This window comes from Melitaea cinxia, chromosome 22, assembly GCF_905220565.1.
Source record: "Melitaea cinxia chromosome 22, ilMelCinx1.1, whole genome shotgun sequence".
NCBI lineage: Eukaryota > Metazoa > Arthropoda > Insecta > Lepidoptera > Nymphalidae > Melitaea > Melitaea cinxia.
The window spans coordinates 2,444,814-2,464,445 of NC_059415.1; the positions used below are offsets into that span (position 1 = coordinate 2,444,814).

General features: G+C 31.6%; 1 long non-coding RNA gene and 1 pseudogene across 1 annotated transcript; one reads left to right on the forward strand and one right to left on the reverse strand.

The window, feature by feature from the left end:
• The first annotated feature begins 4,891 nt into the window (after nt 1-4,891).
• LOC123664730 lies at nt 4,892-5,284 on the forward strand (annotated as a pseudogene).
• A 4,807-nt stretch (nt 5,285-10,091) lies between these two features.
• On the reverse strand, nt 10,092-10,439 carry LOC123664507. Its single transcript, XR_006744831.1, has 2 exons — nt 10,332-10,439; nt 10,092-10,237 (listed from the first exon to the last, which is right to left on the reverse strand). It is a non-coding gene; the product is annotated as an uncharacterized LOC123664507 (long non-coding RNA).
• Nucleotides 10,440-19,632: the final 9,193 nt, after the last annotated feature.

Genomic DNA, 19,632 nt, shown 5'->3' on the forward strand with positions numbered 1-19,632 from the left:
GACGTAAATTATTTTTAATTAATTTAGTAGCATATTTCTACAGCCATTTTTAAAAAAAATTTAAAACTACTTATATATTTTTTCGTATGCTTAAGAGGAAATTAAAGAAGGTTAAGTCGATGTAACTATTTTCAGCCTATATTAAAATGATCAAGTTTAAAATAAAACGCAGTCAAGCATTAAATATTTATGTCTCTATATGAGAAACTTGTTTTCGTTTATTTTGACTTAATCAAAGAATTATAAGTTGTGAAATATGGTACAGAATGGTACATTGTTTTGCATTCTGCAGAGTGCAAATGATTTCTAATCTGAACTCCTATAATATTATTGGTTATAAGTGAAATATCTGTAATGTTGAAAATCTTCTTACGATTACAATTACGTTTTAAGCAAGTAACTTCCATCCACATGGGCATAGGCATTTTTCTCCATGTAATAGGTGAATCGGAGGTTAATCCACAAGGCTGCTCCACTGTGGGTTGACGGATGCTACAGGTTAGCGGATACTACAGGTTAGCGGATACTATCATTACATTACAGCCTATACAGTCCACTGCTGGACATCAAGGCCTCCACAAGTTTACCCCAAAAATAACGTGAACTCATGTGTTTTGCCCATAGTCACCACGCTGGGCAGGCGGGTTGGTGACCGCAGTACTGGCTTTGTCACACCAAAGACGCGGATACTACAGGTTAGCGAATATTACAGGTTAGTGGATAGAGCTTCTTACGCACGTCATAAATTATAAAGTTAGCTAAAATATGAAGGAATCAACTTTGATAACTTTTAGGCAATTTTAAGATTTTTGTACATATTTATCCAGTTTATCCTTTAAATCCCACATTTCTCTCAACGCTTGTGACTTGCACACTCATACAGATCTTAAAGAACTTAAGTACACATGTATGTGCGATCTTGGCCTTATTATATTTTGGCATTGAAAGTATCGCGAATGGAGTCGTGAGTGACATGCCAGGTCTTAGGGTTCCACTGATAAATGGTTTTCTTTTATTCGAATGAAACGTAAAAGGATTTGTGTAGTCTCAATGACTAGAGCGAAGCTTTATGTTTTTAATTGCTAGCAGAGATGTTTGTTTGGTTGCCATTTATTATATTAGATTAGAATATTTTTTTAATTTTGAGTTTAGTGTAGTCTAAATTTTGGTTAGTACTCTAAAGAATGTATTAAATGTTATCATAAGAAATTAATGTTTGATTTTATTCTGTACTATCTAAATAATAAGTTAATATTATTTAGATTTATGTGGTTACTCCTTATTACATCAACTTCGTCATTTTTCATTTCGTCATTTTTTTATTTGTTTCATCAGCCGTTTCAGAAATTAGCCGGAACAAACAGACAGACATTCAGACAAAAATTTAAAAAAATGTTATTTAGGAATATGTATCGCGTATACATCCATTTAGTAAAAAGCGGTTATTTCAATATTACAAACAGACACTGTAATTTTATTTGTTTGTAATAGATTAAGAGACATGTCAAGAATAATTCTGTTAGTAGTAAATAATTTAAATTTGAACTGTGAATAATTACACACATTTTTTTTATAAATCAAGAAAAAAAATACAGCCGACGGCATATTTTGCGTAAGTATTTGTTTAGAACATTGTTGCAAAAAACTAAACATATTTTTGAGAAAATTGTAAGCCTTGCATTATTATAATATAGAAAATATTGACTCGCGACTTAATCATTTAACATCACATGGTCATGGTCATCACACGACCATCTTGTTCGCTCCTTTTAATCCAAAAAAGTGCCTTGGTATAAAAAATTGTAGCTTGCAGTGGCTATACGTATGAACCGAATTAGGCTGATATTCATTAATTATACCAGTAGCATATATGACGCGTTTAAGAGCTGCATGTGGTAAGAATGGATTTATGATGAAAATAAAATCAAAAGTAGATGTTTCTATCTCATTAATAAGTAAATTTTACCAGGAATAAATAAGGGCTTAGGTGTCCATTACATTTATAACAGGAAAAGTATATTCGATTTTATTAAACAAGTATACTATACTTTTTTATTTTAAAACTAGGTGTACTCGCGAATTCGTCCGCGTGGAATATAACAAAAAAGTAGTAAAGTTATTGCTCAGTTCGCAGAGTTATAAAATAAATAAATTTCTAAAATAATAGTAACCTAAGTTACTCCTTATTACATCAGCTATCTGCCAGTGATAGACCCGTCAAAATCAGTCCAACAGTTTCAGAGATTAGCCGGAACAAACAGACAGACAGACAAAAAAAATTGTAAAAAAATGTTATTTTGGTATATATTCCGTGTATTCATCGATATGCATTTAGTAAAATACGTTTATTTGAATATTATAAACAGACACTCCCATTTTATTTATTTGTATTGTATATAAATCATTGTAATTAAAAAATGTATGAATAACCGTAAATATACGTTCATTTCGTTATCGATTGAAAGGCTGTTGTATTCTTCTTTTGTTAGGTAATTAGTAGTGTGATGTAATGTAGCCATACTGACGGACAGTCAGCCTTATACAGCGAGACTGTATAAGTAACTGTCAATATTAATAAATTTGAATGCGATACCAGTCGGTAACCTTAGCTTTATTTGGTCTGGTTTCTAGGATGATTTGATGTTCTTTATTCTGATATGACTTTTGATTGTGATGAGGCGTATTCATTATTGCGATTTTCCTTATTTTTGTAAAATGGAAATGTCTACAACTAATTGTTGTTTATTGGTGTTCTAAAAACAGAATTGTGAACGTGTACAGAGCTTTTCAATTATTCTTGTGTAGTGTTTACGTGTGTATATACCAGAAAATTTCAGGTCTACATTAAAAATTTTAAATCACATAAAAAGATAAATGAGGTGGAGCCTAATAGGAAATACCTTCCTTTGAATGCGGGGCAGCCTGATTGAGAAAGTAACAACGCAATCGATTATTAATATTGCTTTGCTGTTAATGTTATGTTCTTATGTTGAGAAACGTACCTAGAGCTCCTGAAAATAAACTGTGATGATAGCGGGTGTAGTCGGTAAAATAATTGATAATAAAGAATACGAGTATAGTTTGTTAGAGAAATCGACAAAATACAAGAAAGATTGTTATTCTATATTTTAGTCCTTTCAACAGTCTAAAGCTTATTTATGGAGTTGGATTCATGCATAGTACCTGGATGACCGAGCTATGCTCGATATTTTTAATAAATCGTGTTTTTTGGAAATAATATTTAAATAATAATTACATATTGATAAAATGAATAATATTTTCTGATTTTACCGACTTAATAATAAAAAATATGTAATATTTAAATAAAAAATTATGAGTGCAGTTAGAAAAAAAAAGAAAAAATATAATCGATAGACATGGGGATTTGGACCGTGGTCTTCTCGATCGGTTCCGACTGGCCGATTTTCCACCTAAGCTATTACAACTTTATTGACAAATGCGGAATTTACCTTCGTATTCTAACAATATTGCAGCCATTTTTTCATTGCCCAAAAACAAGGATAAAACGACATTTTCTAAAAATGAATCCGAGCTATATCGATTTGTCGCTCCCGAACAAGAATTGTTCGTTTAATAGTATTTAGATTACTGCTATTATTTCTGCTTAAGAATAAAGGAAAAAAAGATTCAAAATTAAAAAGTCACAAAAGTATACAAAACCGCAGGTGAAATTTGTATGTTTTTGCAATAACAATGGGTATTTCCACGTAACCCGTGTTATTGATAACATGTCTCGTACGACCTTATTTCCTTCCGTTGTCGACATTGAGTGAACAAATGGCAATGTTACATACGGAATGATTCGTAAACCATATACCACAGATCAAATGTTATTTCAAACCTTAACACTTAAAAAGTAAGGTTTAAATTGCATTGTAGCGATCTACGTGAAATGTTCAAAAGTAAATGTTGTTTTTCGCTTTCTGCAATCACAGGTGATACCATAAACGGAAAGCATATATGTAGTTGGAATGTTATCGGAAACTTGGTTGAATTATAATTCTTATTTAGGCTCTATCTAGGTTGTCTATATTGAAATATTACTACTGTCAATATTTCAAAATATTTATTGGATAAAGAAATTATAGAGATTAATATTTTCTATAGCAATAAATACGGTATACTACAAACATTTTTAAGATGTCAAGGTTACATTTGGCACTCATTTAAAGGGGATAATATGTGATTAATATTTCGAACCATCCCGTAACCATGGCGTCTGCAAAGACGACGAATTATAAGGAACCATAAAATGACATGGTAAGTCCCGTTTAGATAAGTGGTCATATACTTTGCTTTAGGATTATATAACCGTCACAATTAGTAAAAAAAATAAGATAGAATCAAAATATCATAATCTTCAGTTTATTTACCTTCATAGCCAAAATAGATCAAAAGAAAAGTTAAGCTTATAATTAGTAAGCGATACTAATATTTTGAACAAGCGGTCGTTGTAATGATTAAAGTATTGTCCTACAGAGTTACCATCGCTACCGAACTCCTCAGTTTCCCGTTTGCTTATTCGCATAAATTTTACAAGTCTGACGGTCGCGGTGGTTTTCGGTATTCTGTTAAGGCAAACGTTTTGAGGAAAACTTTATATTTCGGAAGTAACGCTACGAAATGTACTGTCAATCTTACAATAAAACGTTTATTGACATTCACTTAATATTTACTTGACAGTAGAAAGATTGTGAGTTTTATATTAGTAGTATAAAATATAATTGAGGTTATTCTTTTTATTTTAATTCATCCTTTATAATTTTGCAGTATTCGTTGGAAAATACATGTAAGACAAAATCATTTTTTACAATCTGGATCCTTACAGTTGAGGTGTCAAATTATCTGATAAAAATAAATATTTGGAAAGATGGTGTCAAATGCTGAATTAGCTTGTGTTTACGCCGCTCTCATCATTGTTGGTGATGATGTCTCCGTAACTGGCAAAAAAATCTCCACCATCTTGAAGGCGGCTAGCGTAGATTTTGAGCCTTACTGGCCGGGCTTATTCGCGAAGGCTCTGTAAGGTGTTCATGTGCGTGATTTAATTACCAACATCGGCTCTGGTGTCGGAGCGGCCCCCGCCGCAGGTGCTCCCGCCGAGGCCGCCACTGCCGTCCCGGAGCTGCGGAAGCCGCTAAGAAAGAAAAGAAGGAGGAAGAGCCTGAAGAATCTGACGATTACATGGGCTTCGGTCTTTTCGACTAAAAAGCTTTTCTAAAAGCATTGGTATTCCATTGAGGTTTATGAAGCTTGTTTAGTTGTAAGGTAACTAAAATGATAAAAATGATAATGATAAAAAGGTTCCTTTTGGAAGGCTCAAAGATACAGCATGCACAATACACATGCATGCTTAATAACGCTGCACTCAAGTAGTATTGTGTTCCTGTGGTAATACAGAGCTTCTGGGCAAGATATAGGGTAGGCAATGCATTAGCAGTGCTCCTATGGTGTTGCTAGCGTCCATAAACTACGGTATCCGCTTACCATTATGCGAATAGTACGCTTGCTAGCCACCTTTGTATAGTGAAAAAAAAAAAAATTATAAACGTGTTTTATTTACTTCATACATAAAAATCCGGTGATAGGATTTACGATCATTAGTGTAGTGTAGTGTATCAACTACGCCCTATCACTCTAACATCTCGTCATTAATAGCTTAGCTAACCAGAAAATCAGTAATAAACACAGACAAACACAGATGGAACGGCTAGTTCGCAATAAGCGACATTTTCTGAACTTCAGCGCTATTTCCTGTACAGCAAGGTCTTCCTACATGCAGTGGGTCGAGGCCAGCTAACAACTTGATATATGTCATGTGAGGTAAATGCTTTTTATCTGTTTTATGGCACAGTCACGGACGAAAAACATGTACGTTTTAGTCTAAATTTAAATAACCTTTCCTTTCTATTTTAAGGGGATGTTTTACAACTATTGCGTAAGCAGAAAGATTGGTTATAAGAAAAGAAATCGGTGATCTTTTATACATTACTGGTTATGTTTTGTTTTATTACTGTATTATTAATTTAATAAGCAAAGACTGGGTAGTACCTCGACCTTACAGGAGATCACAGCTAAATAACACTGTTTTCAAGCAGTGCTGTGTTCCTGTTGTGAGAAAAGGTGACCAGAGCTCCTGTGGGGAATCGCAAATAAACACAGTTTTTTTGAAATATTACTTATTCATTGCACCCCTGTGAAGCCGGGCGGATAGCTAGTGTCTAATGAAATCAATCAAAAATTTCTTTTTTCAAGTATGTTATCAAAGCAGTTTCGCACCATCATTTTACAATGTAAAGAGTGAAGACACTCTTGAGAAAATCATCCACAGAAAACTCAAAAATCATTCTTTAAAAAAACTAGTCATACGAAATTCAATCAGTAAAAATTCACTCATACAATCTACATACAGCGTCAATAAATACACTAGACTCACAAATAATTTACAGCACGCTATCATTAACAAGCATCTTAAAAAAACGGTTTTTCAAAGTAGGTTTATCTATAGTCATTGACAGGTTTTTCAAACTATGAAGTCCTACTTTAGCCATTTACGGATTTTAATGATTATCTATAATTTCAATTTTATTGTATTTGTACCTAACATGTTAAATATTAATTTTATACATACAATTTAAAATCAATGCTAATCTTATCTTTGTTAAGAAAACAAGTAGTCGTGTGTATGTCAACAAGGCTACAAGCAAACATTAATACGTTTTATTCGTGTTTGCGTTTCGTCTCGTGTATGGTCGTGAAGGTAAAAGTTGTGCGAAATTATCAACGGAAGACACAAGTCGGAAGAAATGTTTAGGTGTCATCTAATATACAAAATTCTCGTGTCGCGATGTTTGTAGTTAAACTCCTCTGAAACGGCTTGACCGATTCTCATGAAATTTTGTGTGCATATCGGGTAGGTCTGAGAATCGAACAACATCTATTTTGCTTCCCCCTAAATGTTAAGGGTAGTCCACCCCCCTTTTTTTAATTTTAAGATAAATGATTTATTTTTTGTTTTATTAAGATTTGGCGTTGAAAAATACATATAACCCCAAATTTTCACCCTTCTACCACCATTGCCTATTTTTAAATAGCGTTTAGCGGCAAGATAACGTTTGCCGAGTCAGCTAGTGTTTATATATATTTCTATTAGCTGGCTCCGAAACTTTGTTTTGCCATATATGTTATTAGCCTCCTTAATCCCCCCCCCCCTATAACTTAGGGTTATGAAAAATAGATGTTGGCCGGTTCTCAGACCTACCCAGTACCTAATTTCATAAAAATCGGTCCAGCCGTTTTGGAGAAGTATGGTAACTAACACTGTGACACGAGAATTTTATATATTATAGTTAACTAGCGAAAAAGAACTTACTTTGATAAAAGAAAGAGTTGAGAAGGATTGAATATATTTTTTTGAATGTTTCTTTGTGAATGTAGTTCACTTAAATTTGTTATTTTAAATTGTTTTAAACATCTTAGTGTTCCTAATTATTATTATTGAAGAACGATTTACTTTCTTGTTAAACATTTCGTTCTTCAATAGGGGTCTGTTTTAAAGATTTTCTTTCTTCATATGTTTCACAAAATGGTAAATGTATTTACATCTATTCTCTTGATAGTATATTTTATTCGTATAATAATCTATATAAATAAAAATGAATGTTGCTAAGCGCATAACTCGAGAATGGTTCGACCAATTCGGCGAATTTATTTTTTGTAAGGCCTACGGAAGGTTTTGATACAAAAAAAATTACTATTTACTTTTGACAGAACGAAGTCTGTCCGGGCAGCTAGTATCTCTATACATATAATAAAATGGTAGGAAAGTCAAAACTGTACATTGAATATTTTTTTAAAAGAATACTTGGGGTGTGATCTACAATCGATACCGAAGCCAAAAATATGGTTTTTAGAATTTTTGTCTGTTTGTCTGTATGTACGTCCGGGATAAACTCAAAAAGTACTGCATGGATTTACTTCAAATTTGGCACAAATATTATTAAGAAGTCGAGTCAACATATAGGCTACATATTATCACGCTATCACCTACGGGGAACGAGCAGTGAACCTTTATTTCTTCAACGCATTCTGTAACAACACGTAATCTAACGACGCATATTTGAATGTTGTTGTTATTATGTTAATCATAACCATGCTATAAGCTAGCTTCACGCTATAAATAAAGACATTTTGTAGTATATTTAGTATCAGCATTGCACCCGTGCGAAGCTGGGGCGGGTCGCTAGTGTAATATAGAATTACATATTTAGAACTTTCCAAAGCAACTTCCACAGTAGCAAATGATTTGTTTTTATAAATATGTTTTTACGACACAAAAACAATGGAATTGCTAACTGTCAGAAGTTGCTTAGAAATTAAATGATTACAGACGGTCTTTACCAGTTATACAAAAGCTTAAAATGAAGAATGTAATAAAAAAAAACAAGTGTACTTTAGACCACACGACTAAAATAAAACTTATGAAACGTAACGCTCTCGTCACACATTCACCGAATTACTCTCCAAGTCAAGCGGGCGTAAAAAAGTTTTACTTCAAAATAAACATTTATAATACATTTATATACATGTTACACCGAACATCATAAATTGTAACAAAGTTCAATGATTTTTGTTTACCTCTAATGAAATTTTGCTCACTTATATAATCTAAACGGATCAATTTGACTAATGACCCGTTACCGGTTACGACCATTAGCGACTTGTTCAAGGTCTAAAAATAAACATACGGACTTTAATTAGCCGATTCTGAAAGAGGAGGTTCAAAATACAGCTGATATTTTATTTATTTATTTATTTACTCCTAAAAATAATAATAATACAGACAACTTAAGAATGTGTAGTACAAGAGGCGGTCTTATGGCCAGTTAGCCATTTCTTCCAGACAACCCGATTTTATTTAATTTTATGTACATGTCCTATATATTTATCGATGTTAAATGGTTTTTAGTGTCAAAAAAATAATTAATTGTTGTTTTAATTTTGTTTTATATATACAAGGACAAGGTTAATATTGATTTTATCTATAAGTAAATGATAGTTTATGAAGTAAAATTTCTTTAAGCACGCTTGACTTGGCGATTTAGGTGGTGAATGCGTGACGAGAGTGTTACGAAAAGCGTGATCGGGCGAGGCGAACGGAAAGAAATAAGTTAGCAAAGATACAAAGAGAGCGAGTTACGTTTTAAAAAAATGTTGTTGATAGTTTACACACAAGACAAGTGTACTACTGAACATTACTATATTTGACTGGTATTTGTGTTTCAATAACTTAGAAATAGTAGGTATGTAGGCAGTCGTGGGTATTCATTGTTTAATTATTATTATTTTTATAAATATATTATCCAATAAATATTTAAAGTCATAAAGCGAACTGATTAATGTTTACATGATTTTGTAATTAACTTAGTGTTTAAATGTTTTAATAATTTTACTGATAAATTTATTTCACAATTATCACACAATAAACTTTTTTATTTATTTATTAGCTTTAACACTTACCGACTCATTTTATGCGCTTGTCCAGTACAATATTATTTTTAAATATGTTTATCCGATTACGATCTATAAGTAAGGTCATGTTATTGACCTCAAATTAATGTCAATACAATTCCGTTAATACCACATATAGCCTGCGGGTAAAAGCGGTAAAATTTATTCATATGGAACTAAATTAATATATAGTACATTAATTTTAATATGGTTATTGAAAATTTATTTATTTATTTATTTATTTAAAATTATTTATTTATTTATTTAAAATACATAAATAATAAAAATAATCCTAGATTATTAAGGTTTTTTCGTCATATATAGCTGCTGGTGGCTACGAGACATAGGCTTCCGTAGATGGTTTAAACGCTTGTGGTAACGTACCTACACAAACAAGAGATTTACTGAAACTCGTATTAGACCTAGTTCACTATTTACTGCTGAAGTTTATCTTACATGAATGCTACTGATAATTTTTATCAATAGGTTTCAACCAGGCCAATGTTTCACTCATTTGGGAAATAAAGTGGAGTTTAATGATGAAATAAAAAAATAAAATAAAAAAATGACTTTTTATTATTATTTTTGAATACTAATAGTTATACATCCTTTGAATTTTAGTCTATTTTTTGGTGGTCGCCATTACTACAATTTGGTTTCCCAACAATTAATTATCTATCACTTTAACTCTTCCCGCTCGATCGCCCTGGAGTTGCATGAATAAATGAGAGCTTATTACTATTTAAATACTAAATTCTAACAATACCAAAGAAATGGAATGTATGGTTGTATTTAAACACATTTCGCTCGCTATCTTCAGCCTATTGCAGTCCACAGTTGGACATAGGCATCCCACAAGCTCGGTCGTAAGCATACTCAGTTAGACTGTGCCTATACGTAATCAAGTAGAATCTATTCATTACATTATAAATAATATGATTCTATTATATTTTGTATTCAAAATAATTCGCGCGAAGGTCAAGAGCGAAGATCTTGGCCACGCATGAGTTTGGGCTCATCGGCTATGAGTCATCGCTAACATTACAAACAGAAACAGGTCAAAATGCAGATGGATATGTACATGTTTCTACTATAATGTTGTTTGAGTACCGGTAGTATAAAATTAGGCGTATATTCAAGAGCGGTTTTACTCCTTGTGCAGGGGGTCAGGCGCCGGGCTGTACGAGGGTCTAAAACTCTAAAATATATATATATAAACGAAAATTGAATACAAACACACTGAGATTTAACAATTTAAACCGCACGTTATTTTCAGTTTACCCATTTTTTTAAGTGGGTGTCCCATGGTTAATTGAATCCGAAAAAATCCGGTTTTTTGAATATAAAAAAAAAACAACCAGATTAAAATACAATATGGTAATAATAATTATTACGGAATGGGATCCTTCTTTGACTATTTTATAATATATAAAATGGAATTCTTTATTAACAAATCATAAATACTTTTTGTATGATTATACAGTCATGATTTGTTAATCATTTTATCGACAGAATGTTATTACTAATTTTTACAGTAGACAATACGCAAAGACAAAAATAACTAATGCAATAAAAATATATGGTGATACAAGCTCGCTAAGCCAGCTGGTTATTAGTAAAATGGGAAAATGTGCATATGAAATACACTTTGATGTTTTCTTCTATTCTTTTTGACGTAAATAAAAACCGGTGACGCAAAACTGTTTGTATTAAGTTAATGTTTATTGGTAGATTAAAATATTGAAATTAAGATGATAATTCTTTTTAATCATAAAAACCTCTTTTTACAACCCGATTATAATAATTATAATTTCCAATACATGAGTGCATTAAAATTGCTCGTTGATCGCATAAAGCAATTTAGGTAATATTTGTATTGGTGTAAGATATAGTTTTGAATACATTTAAAGATTGTTGGATGCTAAAAATATCACAATGCATACAAATGACCTTGAAAACTAAACGATGTTCATACGCTTATTCATTTTTTAATTAAATTTCATATACTCATATTTATATGTTATAATCATTTTGTAATACAATACAATTATAGCAGTAATTGTAGGTAGGTTACTTGATTTCATCCTATTCTTTTTACTCTGTGAAAACATTATGTTACTCAAAGGATATATATCGTAAAGATGATGCCATGGTTAGACTAGTCACGTACCGACGTAGATCTTTGACTTGTGATAGCGTTGCTTATTGATATTGCACGAAGATATTTTATCTATTTGGAAGGTATTAATGATATTAGATCCACTTCTATATGGACTGTATTTTTTTATGCAACTAGGTCGGCAAACAGGCGTACGGCTCACCTGAAGGTAAGCGATTACCGTAGGTTATAGACGCCTGCACTACCAGAAGCATTGCAAGCGCTTTGCCAACTAATTAACCCCCCATCCACCACTAATCCTAATTCCCCCCAATAGCTCTGGTCACCTTACTCATCAACAGGAACATAACACTGCTTGAAAACAGTATTATTTAGCTGTGATCTTCTGTAAGGTCGAGGTACTAACCCCAGTCGGGCTGCTCCATATTTTGAGCAGAAAATTTCCTGTTGTACCTCAGTTAATTATGACATTTCGTAAGATAAGCCTATATGCCTTTATGGCAAGGATTCGGTCCATCGGGTATTAATTTATAAGATGATGACTGGAAACGCAATTATAAGATGTGGAAACTTATAGACCACTCTATGCATATACCCGTGGCGTGTAGATGGCGTAAAGACCACTTTATGCCTCTTCAGAACTTGGTCCGTCGCGAAGGGTCCTAGTGTTCAGAAATGTGTAGATCGCAGAATCATGATGCTGTGACGTAGTGTGCGTCCAGTCTAGTTAAGGCTTAAATCTTTATAAAAATCGTTATAAAGTCTTTTATAGGTACTATAAAAACCTTATTGTAATATAAATTAAAAAGTACTTTCAGCAAAAGATCTTTTCAGTCGAAATTTACAAATGAAATATAAATAAAAATAATTACAAATTAAACTGTGTAAAATAATTCAATTGACTACGAGTAATTAAAAGACAGACAAGCATCCCTTGCGTGTCAGCGACAAAATTAAAGATTTTAGCAGGCTGAATGGCTCCAGCAAATAGCGTGTCTGAATATTCTAAAAACACCGATTGATTGAAAATCAGATATGCTCAAATGACTTTTTAATTGTACTATTCAATTATAATCCAGCATCAATTGTAATTAATACGTGCGCTTGAGACAAGTGAATTGATTTCTCTTTCACTGAGGCTAACTTCACGGCGTTATTTCATTGTCTAGGGTATTCAGATGACCTACATTTTCAGCTGTTTTGTTGATTTTTATGATCTTTTGTCATAGTAAATTGTAGCTGTTTAATTAATTCTTGAATCTAGATGATTTTGCGGTAGTTTCAAACGATTATTTTCATGGTTTTTGCTACAGTATTATTTGCATGCTTTCTTAGATTATTTTATTAACTGAGGGTAAGTTTTTTTTTGAGATTAAGTTTGATATTCAGAATACAATACTTCAAAATCAGTTTATCTGATTTTTGACTGGGTGTTTTGGCTCCACTTCGGAAGAAATAGGGTTTACTTTTTTTATTGGTCAACAAATATTAGTTTGGAAAATAAAAAGTAATGATATCTTTTCCAGATTTCTAAAATAAAAACAACTATTACCTACATTAAAATATTTTGAAAACGATAATATCTTTGAAATAAATTAATAACTGTAGTTTTCTCTTTACAAGCAAGCTAAGAGATTTTGTCAAGATTCAAAAAGAGCTTAAGAAACTAAGAAATCGTTTTACAAGTTAAGAAAATCTTGCAATATCACGATATTTTAGTGTATACAAAGTTCAATACCCTCCAGAAATGCTTTAAAATTGATCATTAGCGAGTAATTTGATTCGTTTTAATAATAAGGCAATGTTTTTTATCTTTATAGCTAGGACACTAATATACCTACATATGAATTTTGAGGTGCTATATATTATTAAATTATATACTTGACTGAGTTTTTTTGATGTAATAACTGATAAGTAAATACTCGCGCTCGGCTAAAACCGCTGAAATTAGAAACTTGAACGATATTTTGTAAGATACCGCAAAAGATTACGAAGAAAATTGATACTAAAATTGATGAAATGATTTGATATAAATCTACTCTGTCAACGAAAGTCGAAGTTGAGAACAGAAGCTTGTTTTAAGACAAATCGGAACACTAAAAACCAATTACTGTTAATATCGTTAAAAGGCTATTTTGAAAACATATAGATCATAGTTTAGGCTGAAGAATGATGTACAATCAGACTTAACTACTGTTTGTAACTGGCTTGCTTTTTTATATAGCTTAGGAATGGTATGTTGTATATTTAAACCCTATTATGCCCTACTGATACCCTACTCTGCTGTAGACACAAGCAAGAGGAATTATATTAAACCACAAACTTATTATCCCTGCTGAAAATTCCAAATAAAAAACGATGATTTGTATGGGAAGTTATTATCATCATTATAGAATCCAAATAGCACAGATAAAAACAGATAACATAACATAACATAACATAACATAACAATACACTTTATTGTACACCAAAACAGAAATAATACATATTATGAACTTAAACAGAGTATCATCAGGCACAAAGGGCGACCTTATCGCTAAAAAGCGATCTCTTCCAGGCAACCTAGGGGCAGAGGAGATGGTATTGTGTCAGTGTAGGTGGACAAATTGAGACATAAACGTAAGATACAGATAAAAATTATATGAAAATTTTGGAGGTCCTGTTTGAAACACACAAAAAAGTTTACAATAAATTCCCGTACGAATCATAGTTTTTTTGTTTGGGATTTTCAGCAGGGGTGGTACCATTTTTACGCTATAGGTATACAAAAATGTTACAAATGTAACTAAGAGACACTAGACAGCTCTACAACTATCTACCAAATTTAAACAACTGCTTCCATTTGATTAGTTTTTTGAAGTAAAATTCCTTCACGCAGCTTGACTTGGATAAGCTGGTGAGTGTGTGATGAGAGTGTTACAAAAAGTGTGATCTGGCAAGGCGAAAGGAAGTCAAGAGAGAGATATAAGTTAGTGATGATAGATAGAGAGAGAGTTCCGTTTCGTAGGTCTTACTTCAGTCGTGTGGTCAAAGTCTAAATTACACTCGTTTTTCATTTATTTGTAACATATTGTTAGGATTGTCCGCAAGTACAGTCTCCCACATTTTATATAACAGCTTACAATTTAGATACGATATATTTACTAATATTATAAAGCTGAAGAGTTTGTTTGTTTAAGCGCGCTCTGAGGAATTACTGGATCGAATTGAAAAACTATTTTTGTTTTGGATAGTTCGTTTCCCGAGGAAGGCTATAGGCTATAAAGCGAACCGCGGGGCACAGTACAGTATATAAATGTTCATTCTTCAACATACTTTTTAACTGAGATAGGGCACAGCAGAAATTCCCTGCTCAAAATATGGAGCAGCCTGACTGGGGAAGTACCTCGACCTTACAGAAGATCACAGCTAAATAATACTGTTTTCAAACAGTATTGTGTTCCTGTTGGTGAGTAAGGTGACCAGAGCTCCTGGGGTGGGGGGGGGGGGGGCATTGTGGATTGGGTCGGCATCGCGCTTGCGATGCTTCTGGCGTTGCAGACGTCTATAAGCTACGGTAATCGCTTACTATCAGGTGAGCCGTACGCTTGTTTGCCGACATAGTGATATAAAAAAAATACTTATAACTTTAATAAACTGATTCGTATAAGGTATTAATCAGGAACATTTTACTTAACATTACCTTCTAGTGACGTAAACTTTCGCCCACAAAACTAAATCTTATTAAGATATTTCGGACCGTCAAACAAGTGGGTTGCGTAACGTTCTATGGCTTCAGAAGACTTACGACCTTGTTTCGTAATAAAAAAATGTATTAAATCATATTTGTTAAATTGTTGTAATACTAAATAATATGTAATTCTTCTTTTAGGTATATTTTTGAGGGTTGTTTTGGTGTACGCAATTTAAATGCGGATAGAAATAATCTTAATCCTTATTTATTTGTTATTGTTTGACCAGGACAACTCTAGAAAGATCCTTATCTAATTAAAAATTCCCAAGGAGTTTTGTGAAATTCAAAAATCTGTTATCTTTTCTCTTTTATCTCATGTTATCTCTGTTAATATTTCTTTGTTTGTAAAGAGTTTGTAATTTGTTTATGTGTGAGTGGATTTTCTAAACGGGGATTGTCTTTTTTTCTTCTTTATGGTTTTTAAGCAGTCGGAATTTTTATTGCTTTTTTTTTAACAACAAACATCGAAACATTGAAATGTTCGAGTTTAGAGCACAATCTGAGTGTGGGATTAAGGGTTGATTCTCCCGAAGCCTCTGGATAGCTTTGACAATAGTTCGACCATTTTTTGGACAAACACGGGTATGCCCATACCTCTCTTGATATGTACGAATCGCTAAAGCAGCGTTTGTGTCACATTCTCCATAAATTAATATCATATCGGTGTACTCTGAAGCCGTATAATTATAGCGAGGCATTTTTATTAAAAATATTACTATTTGCACACAAAATAAGCGTCTAATTTCGCACAGTTTACCTAATAAATATCCTAAATAATGTGTCTTCACTTAATCTCACTCTAATATCTCACAGTAACAAAAAATATACTTGAGTACCTATAAACAATGGCGTCACTAGATCGAATGTTGCGCGAGCGCTGAGGTATCAAATACCTTAACACGTCACAGGCTAACGGCAGTCGGCGACACACTGACCTACTTACGATTACGAATTACGATGTGCGAAATACGAAAGAAATCGGTCGAAATATTTCAGAAAGAAAGCGCAAATCAATTATTACCTCTCCACATATTAATTCTAGTGTCTTATGAACAACGGTATAAGGTTTATTTTGCGTTAAATTGTAGCACGATTAGTGAAATTACATTATTTACAACTTTTATTTAAATTGTTTTAAATACGTAACTTGTGTCGGCCATGATGACAGCTTAATAACAGATATGGGGTGATGTTTTAGTTATAAAAAAAGAAAAGTGTTTTGTGACTAAACTATGAGATATTAGTTAATTTAATTTTTGCAGGCTAATTGAGAATGTTACTAGCTATACTCAGTATTAATTATTGTCGTATTGTCACGACCACCTTGTATATGCGATTAATTACTAATGAATAAATTTAATCTTTTAGAATTAACTTTGACTAAAGCCTTGTCAATTCATTTAGTATTTATAAATGTGAGATGATGCAAGTATGATTATTATTTATTTGTTACTTGATTCGTACTTGTAAAAATTGTTAAATGTCACGGTATATAAAGTAAATACTTTATGCTATTTTATTTATGTTTTCTCATGATATTATATAATGTAAGCTTCCGTTTCGTATTGAACTTGACTTTTGATCCTTGACCATTGCCGAGGGAACGTTTCTCAAATTTTTATATCTTTTTGAAAACGTAATGATAAAGGTATCCTATATATCGTATTCTAGGGTCCTAACCTGTTGACTTTATGAATTTTTAAAACTTATCACTTACAGGTGTACTATCACAACTAATAACTAGGTTTCTATGACATTTTTATTTGAAAATTGAATTAATAAAATTAATACCGCTAGGAAAAGTCCCGGAGAGACGAATTTCAAGGCATAAAGATTTTCCGCCCACTTTTGATCGTAGTTTCTCTGTCGTCATTTTTGTATACAAACTAAGAAAATTAATTCATAGTACACGTAGTAGAACTGCCTATGTGTAATTTAGAAAATGAAGCATTTTCTGTAACTACTACAAATGTTGCTTGGTTTTTGTAGAAAAACGTAAACAAAACATTTAAACAACATGAATTCACGCGCATTTCCTTCTTAAAAAAATAGGTTATTTATTACAATTAAAAATAAAAAACAAAGGTAAAATAATAATACTTATTACAATATTAATAAAATCGTCGTAATTTAATAAAAGTTTATTAAAAATATACAAATATTAAATCATTAATATTTTTTTTTTTTTAAATAAACACTGTAAACATTTCTCACGTATGTATGTTTATAATAGTAAACACTTGTACTAGTACTTATATTAGTTATAAGGTAATATTTTCATACGATTTTTGACAGTAAATAACAAGAGTTGAAGAGGTGGGATTGTGTAATTGTCGCCTAATACTAAACTAATTAGTGGCGTTACTTAACACTCAACTGAGTGACCACTCGATAATCTCATTAACGAAAAGTAAACAATATTACAAAAGCACACTACAATGAAATCGATTTTCAAGAGAATATTTCATTTTAACACTAAAGTGGCAAGCGTACGGTCCTCCTGACGGTAAGCGGATACCGCAGCCTATTGACGCCTGCAACACTTCTTGGAGGAGCTCTGGCTACCATGCTCACAATAGGAACAGAAAATAACTTGAGCGCAGTATTATTTAGGTGTAATCTTCTGTAAGGTCGAGGTACTTCCCTAGTTTTGTACGTTGGCAGCTATAAATATATAAACACACAACAAAAAACAGCTACCTGAAAATATAAGAAACACAAACAAGATTATAAACTCCTTTTATGGATTCGATAAAAAAAAAAAAACGGCACTACACACCCTATTTCATCTTGATCTGTTACGAAACTAATGACGTCTTATACATTATAAGTTGTTAAAATGGGCCTAAAGAGCCATACAAATATATTACACATATCTACAACCAGCTAGCTCTACGTAGACTGAAAGAGTTTGATTGTGATTTCTGAAATTGTGATCCTAGGAAAATCATTAAAATGAATAGCCGAAATGTATGCATCCATGTGCATCACTTTTGAACAACTGCTCAAAATTGAATAATCATTTTTTAATTATTTAATATATACATAATAATTTTAAAATTGAATAAATATTTTTAGTTATTGTCAGGTTTGTTTTCTATAAACTTCTCTTCATTGGCTTATAATTATTATAGAAAATAATAGTTCTTTTTTCAAATAAAAATATTTTAAATTATGTCATCAGTTTGTTTTTTCTTCGACAACAATTGTCAAATTTTATTTAACTAATTCAAAATGGCGACTACACTATTTAAAATTTAAAATTTCTTAAAATAATTTACTGTGCAAATCATATAATCTCAATTATTTAAAATCACATATAGGCAATAAATAGTAATTATTCTACTTATTCTTTCTTTTTTAAATAGTTAACATAATATAAAACCTGTTTTAAAACTGAATGTATTTAGCAATGCAACATTTCTATTTTATTATAAAAAAGTTTATTAATAAAGTTTAGATTTATAGATTTTTATTTGTATCAGGGCTAAGCTAAACATAGTTATTATGTTAATACTATATTAGCCCTTTTTCCGATTGCCAGACATACACTTAGCGATACTCTTAGCATTCCTGCATGAAGCCGTATATCTTTCACGTCTCTTCTAACATGTATTTCGAACGTATTCAATGTTCATATTACGTTTTAAAAATCTAGACAGCTACTTTTTTTTTAAATTGTTGATCATAAAATATAAGTTTAATAAGGAACGTTTTGTTAGATAAAGTTTAAAAACAATACAAAAAAGATTGGTATGAAAAATTAAAAAAAGAAAAATGCTGAAACTCACTTTTATGAAATTTAGATAAAATGGCCGTTTTGTCTTAAGTGTACCTGACTCTTAAGTTTACTAAAGTATCAAATTTGTTTTCTATTTTACTAATGAATTGAAATTCTTTGTCAACTTTTTTTATTCCTATGTAAAAAAAGAGGTTATAAAAGGTAAAGGTACCCAATTGCTTTGCTTGATTATGTTACTAACATCATCATTTAGGATAAAAAGCTATTAAGTTATTCAGGCGAAATTGTCTATACCACTTGTTTTAAGACAATCTTATTAAAAATAAAATGCATGCTTATGTAATTTATATTCATTTTCATCACTTGGAATGTAAAATTGATTCGACTTTCTATCATTCTTTTAAACCAATAATCTAGAAATAGCCTTAGATCTTTAAGAAAATTGTCTATTTTAATAGCTTTATAATGTAAATAAAATATTTTTTATTGTTTGTAATTAAAACGCTT